General features: G+C 56.8%; 1 long non-coding RNA gene across 1 annotated transcript; it reads right to left on the bottom strand.

Annotated features, from left to right (window-relative positions):
* Nucleotides 1-3073: 3073 nt before the first annotated feature.
* LOC141963944 (uncharacterized) lies at nt 3074-4712 on the bottom strand. The gene is made up of 3 exons (XR_012634236.1): nt 4625-4712; nt 4042-4155; nt 3074-3131 (listed from the first exon to the last, which is right to left on the bottom strand). It is a non-coding gene; the product is annotated as an uncharacterized LOC141963944 (long non-coding RNA).
* Nucleotides 4713-5374: the final 662 nt, after the last annotated feature.

Below are 5374 nucleotides of genomic sequence, written 5' to 3'. Positions count from 1 at the left end.
TCCTAGCTGTGGCAACTGAGACACAGACTCTCCATGAAGTGCAAAAGCAAAGACCCTTTATTATTACAATAGGACATATTTATGCTATGGTTAAAGCTTTTACTCCACAATTAGCAAATCAACAATTCGACAGCTCTCAGCCTTTTCTCTATCAGCACAGGACCACTCTCACAGGGGCTGTGCAGACCAATCCCCTGCTCGCTCAGGCGCTGTTCACACAGCGGTAACTTCCCACAGTTCAGGATTTTCCCACAGCTCAGTGTTGCCGCCGTCTGTTGTTTTTCCCTGCCACCCGGGCACAACTCAGCAGTTTCTGATCTTTCTCCCAAGGCCTGTTTCTCATCAAAGCCTTGCTGCTTCTCAGGGGCTGCGCAGAGCTGACAGGCCGATGTCGACTTGCCTCTCTCCCACACCTAGCTAAAATTGTAAAGGAATACAAAAAGGTTCCTTTGAGCACATAATACCATAGAATGGGACTGTCAAGTCTGGTTTATGTCTGTTCTGCCTGCTACATTGCTATATGCACATATGAGAAAGAAAAAATAACACAAACCTCTCTCAGTGGGGTCAATTAGAAGAGTCGCTCTCACCAGTGATGTGCAAGGCCGAGTCAAACAGCTCGGCCGAGACCTGCTCATCAAATGCCCGCGGTGCCGACGGCACGGAGGGCTCCTCCTGGGCCTGCAGCGGCGGTGTCTGCCGGCCTTCGCACGGTTCCTGCCAAGAGAATGCCACCTGTCAAACATTCAGACTTCAGCTGCCACTTCTCTGACCTGGAAGAACAACTCAAACAACAGAACGACCGAGGACACGAGTCTGTGCAGCATCTGGTCCCTCCAGCCTCTACTTCTGCAAAAAGCATTCCCAGGAGGAAGTGCTGGAGAGCAGGCGTGCGTTCAGCCTGGCCAGCAGCAAAACCCCCACGGGCTGCAGGGGAACTTCCTCCTCGAGGTACTGGCTTTCTTTGTGGTTGATCTGAAAGGCAAGTGCCTTGCGACTGGCCAGACTAAGCCTTTCCTGCTGCCTCAGCATGCCCTGATCTCCAGACACATGGCGTTACTGGGACTGCAAATAAAGATGACAGTTAGCATGGGGCAAGTGGAAAGCGCTCCAGGATTTTCTGCACTTTCCAGCATTCCTATTTTCTACCCTGTTTGTTGTAACAAACAGGATATTCTGTATATCCTTATAAGGAAAGAGTGAAAAAAAAATGTGTAAGGTTGAGTTACAGTGAATAATACAGGTATACCTTTCCAGCTTACTGCTGATGGGGAATTACTCCTATCATCCATTGACTACTTGGAAATCACGGCCGCATTGCGCTGCCACTTAGGTTATAAGGTAGGAGGATGAATTTTTGAATTTCAGAGCCTTGCAAGTATTTGTTTAGGGTGTTACCATCATGAACACAGCTAAGCTAACTGCTTGACTTACAACTGTATGAGGTACGGAAAAAGCTTGCTCTCAGGCTTGTCCTCTTGATGAGCCATCTAACAAGGCAAAGTCCCAGAGCACAGCTGCTTCAAAGAAACAGTCTACTGCCTTGGTTTGCCCCAGAAACTGCAGATATGGGTTGTTTTGCTACAGGGTTTGTGAGCCCGGCTTTGCCTCTCCTCCTTCAGCTTGCCAGGCCATGGCTCCTCCTTCTTCTGCCAGGCTGCAGAGCAAAGCGGGTGGTCGCTCAAGGGGCACCAAAGCGGGTGGTCGCTCAAGGGGCACCAAAGCGGGTGGTCGCTCAAGGGGCACCAAAGCGGGTGGTCGCTCAAGGGGCACCAAAGCGGGTGGTCGCTCAAGGGGCACCAAAGCGGGTGGTCGCTCAAGGGGCACCAAAGCGGGTGGTCGCTCAAGGGGCACCAAAGCGGGTGGTCGCTCAAGGGGCACCAAAGCGGGTGGTCGCTCAAGGGGCACCAAAGCGGGTGGTCGCTCAAGGGGCACCAAAGCGGGTGGTCGCTCAAGGGGCACCAAAGCGGGTGGTCGCTCAAGGGGCACCAAAGCGGGTGGTCGCTCAAGGGGCACCAAAGCGGGTGGTCGCTCAAGGGGCACCAAAGCGGGTGGTCGCTCAAGGGGCACCAAAGCGGGTGGTCGCTCAAGGGGCACCAAAGCGGGTGGTCGCTCAAGGGGCACCAAAGCGGGTGGTCGCTCAAGGGGCACCAAAGCGGGTGGTCGCTCAAGGGGCACCAAAGCGGGTGGTCGCTCAAGGGGCACCAAAGCGGGTGGTCGCTCAAGGGGCACCAAAGCGGGTGGTCGCTCAAGGGGCACCAAAGCGGGTGGTCGCTCAAGGGGCACCAAAGCGGGTGGTCGCTCAAGGGGCACCAAAGCGGGTGGTCGCTCAAGGGGCACCAAAGCGGGTGGTCGCTCAAGGGGCACCAAAGCGGGTGGTCGCTCAAGGGGCACCAAAGCGGGTGGTCGCTCAAGGGGCACCAAAGCGGGTGGTCGCTCAAGGGGCACCAAAGCGGGTGGTCGCTCAAGGGGCACCAAAGCGGGTGGTCGCTCAAGGGGCACCAAAGCGGGTGGTCGCTCAAGGGGCACCAAAGCGGGTGGTCGCTCAAGGGGCACCAAAGCGGGTGGTCGCTCAAGGGGCACCAAAGCGGGTGGTCGCTCAAGGGGCACCAAAGCGGGTGGTCGCTCAAGGGGCACCAAAGCGGGTGGTCGCTCAAGGGGCACCAAAGCGGGTGGTCGCTCAAGGGGCACCAAAGCGGGTGGTCGCTCAAGGGGCACCAAAGCGGGTGGTCGCTCAAGGGGCACCAAAGCGGGTGGTCGCTCAAGGGGCACCAAAGCGGGTGGTCGCTCAAGGGGCACCAAAGCGGGTGGTCGCTCAAGGGGCACCAAAGCGGGTGGTCGCTCAAGGGGCACCAAAGCGGGTGGTCGCTCAAGGGGCACCAAAGCGGGTGGTCGCTCAAGGGGCACCAAAGCGGGTGGTCGCTCAAGGGGCACCAAAGCGGGTGGTCGCTCAAGGGGCACCAAAGCGGGTGGTCGCTCAAGGGGCACCAAAGCGGGTGGTCGCTCAAGGGGCACCAAAGCGGGTGGTCGCTCAAGGGGCACCAAAGCGGGTGGTCGCTCAAGGGGCACGTCTGCCTGACACACCATCTCCACCTTTATTCCGTGGTCCCCAGGCTCATCAGAACACAACTCTGGAAAGCAAAAGCATAAGGAAAGACACGTGTTGGGGTCTGTTGAGCTTCAGAAGTCATGACTCTGCCTTTTGATTCAGTAGGACAAACTACATCCCAACACCGTGCTGCAGAGTGACTCCTGTGAAGTAAGATGGCAAAAACCTACAGCCCAACTGAAGAGGGACGTGGTCATGACTGCTGACCCTCTGACACCGTGTGCTCTGCCAGCCCTGCTGCCCTCCTCAGGATGGACTCCTGGCAGCAGGCGTCACTCAGCAGATGTCAGACACTGCAGCCCAGAGCACCGGGTCTCACCGTGAAGAACACGCAGCTCTCTTCCTCCCCCTGTCAGAACTGCCCTGGAGGTGACACCACATCTGAAATGTGGGCACTTGGTCTGAATGGTACCTGTCCCCTACAAGACAGCTAAAAGACCCTGCTCAGAAAAGAAGAGCTACAGAGAACACAACACAATCTACATTAGTCAGGTGGTAAGAGAACAAAACTCCCACTGCAGACCACCTAGTTCTGTGCCAACGGAGAGGAGCCTCAGTGCCGCTGGGCAGCAGGCTCAGCAGGGCCCAGCAGTGGCACCGGTCACAGACCTCAGGCCACATCTGATGAGCATCTGGAAAAAACAAAGAAAGAAGCCCTGGCTTGTGTGCCAGGTTGTGCACTGAAACCTGAAGAAAGGTCAGTTAACCTCTGGAAAGGCCACCCTAATTCACCCTGTTTGTTAACATTCAAAGCAGTAAATTCCAAGATGTTATAAGGGCAATGGCTAGAGAACCGCCACCCAAGGGGATGCTCCCAACTGCACCATGAACTGCCTGTTCCAGGTGTATCTGGATCGATGGGCTTTGAGTTGGCCATGAAATCAAGACCTTTACAGCATTCCACCTGTCTGCACAGCAGCGTGTGCTCTGACCTCCTCAGGCTCAGGTGCTTTTGGCTCCAGCTGCTCCCGCACTTGCTCCTCGGCCAGGGCTTTCCTGAGATCTTCTCTGTGCCTTGGAGTCTGAGGACAGTGATGTGGGATACTCTGGGCAGGTGGGAAGAAAAAAAAAAAAAATCCATCCCAGATTACTTTCTGTATGAAAGTGGTACTCCTTCTGCCACAGGTAAACGAAGATGATCGCCTCTCACCCCACAGACGTGCAGTTCAGGGCCCTGACCCCCAGGAGGGAGTCGTGGGCTCCGTCCACCATGGGGGTGTTTGCTCCCCAGGCCTGCGCTGCACCCAGCTCCTCGGGACCTGCCCCACAGGGCCCTGCCCCAGCACCCTTCTCGGCTGCCGCATGGGCCAGAACAGCCACAGCCGGGCACAGGGCACCGGCGTGAGCACAGGGAACACAGCCTGCCCCTCTGTGCTCTCACCCCGGCACTGGAGGTTTCCGCCCCAACTCCTCCAGGGAGGAAGAGGCCTGTGTCTTGATGGCTTCCCATCCCAGAAAGGCCGACCCTCCCGCCCATACACAATGCCAAGGAGGAGAAGTGTAGCCACTGCTTACTTTTGCCTGGCACTGAAGCAAAGCCTTGATGGTCGAGGCAGTTAACATCACCGGCTAGAAAAGAGAACAAAGGCCAAGTGGGAGAAACTCCTCTGATGGTCCATGCTAGAAAGCAGAGTCACTGCCTTGACCCAGCTGGAACAACAAAGACACTTCCAGATCCACCGAGGTCCAAGACTTCCATGAGTAGACCAGTTGAGGGCAGTGGGATCACCTGCATCTCCTGGGCTCTACTCCTTTGCCCATGCACAGGGAATGGACAAGGGAAGAGCTCTGTATCACTGAACCTGGCTTTGCTGTCTCCCCTGCAGCCCCTCCAGCACCATTTACAGCAGAAGAAATCCAGGCACAAAAGGAGCAAGTGGTGGCAGCAGGATTGGCTCAGTGTCACTTTACCAACAATTAAAGCTGAGTAAGTCGGCCAGCGCTGCCCCGCAGCTGCCCCAGCAGTGGGGGTACCTCTCCCCCAGCTCTTGAGCTCCCTTTCAGCTCAGCTGGAGCATCCCACTGACGGCCACGCTGGCGCCAGAGGTTTGCTACTGCAGCGGGGCTCACCTGAGGATGGCATCCAGCCAGAGCTCTTGCCTCCGGGGAAAGAGCTCTTTCCTTTCTCCAGAGCTCTTTTCCGGGGCTGCAGCATAGGGCTGGCACCAGCTGGGGCTCTGCTGCGAGGAAAAGGCAGGGGTGACCCTGGAGTCCCACCCACGTACCCGGTCCTGGGACACGGCAACCTGCCCCTCCGCCCATCAC

The sequence above is a fragment of the Athene noctua genome, chromosome 9 (genome assembly GCF_965140245.1).
Source record: "Athene noctua chromosome 9, bAthNoc1.hap1.1, whole genome shotgun sequence".
In the NCBI taxonomy this organism is placed as follows: Eukaryota; Metazoa; Chordata; class Aves; order Strigiformes; family Strigidae; genus Athene; species Athene noctua.
The sequence above is the reverse complement of the archived record's forward strand: the minus strand, read 5'-3'. Positions and strand labels throughout refer to the sequence as shown.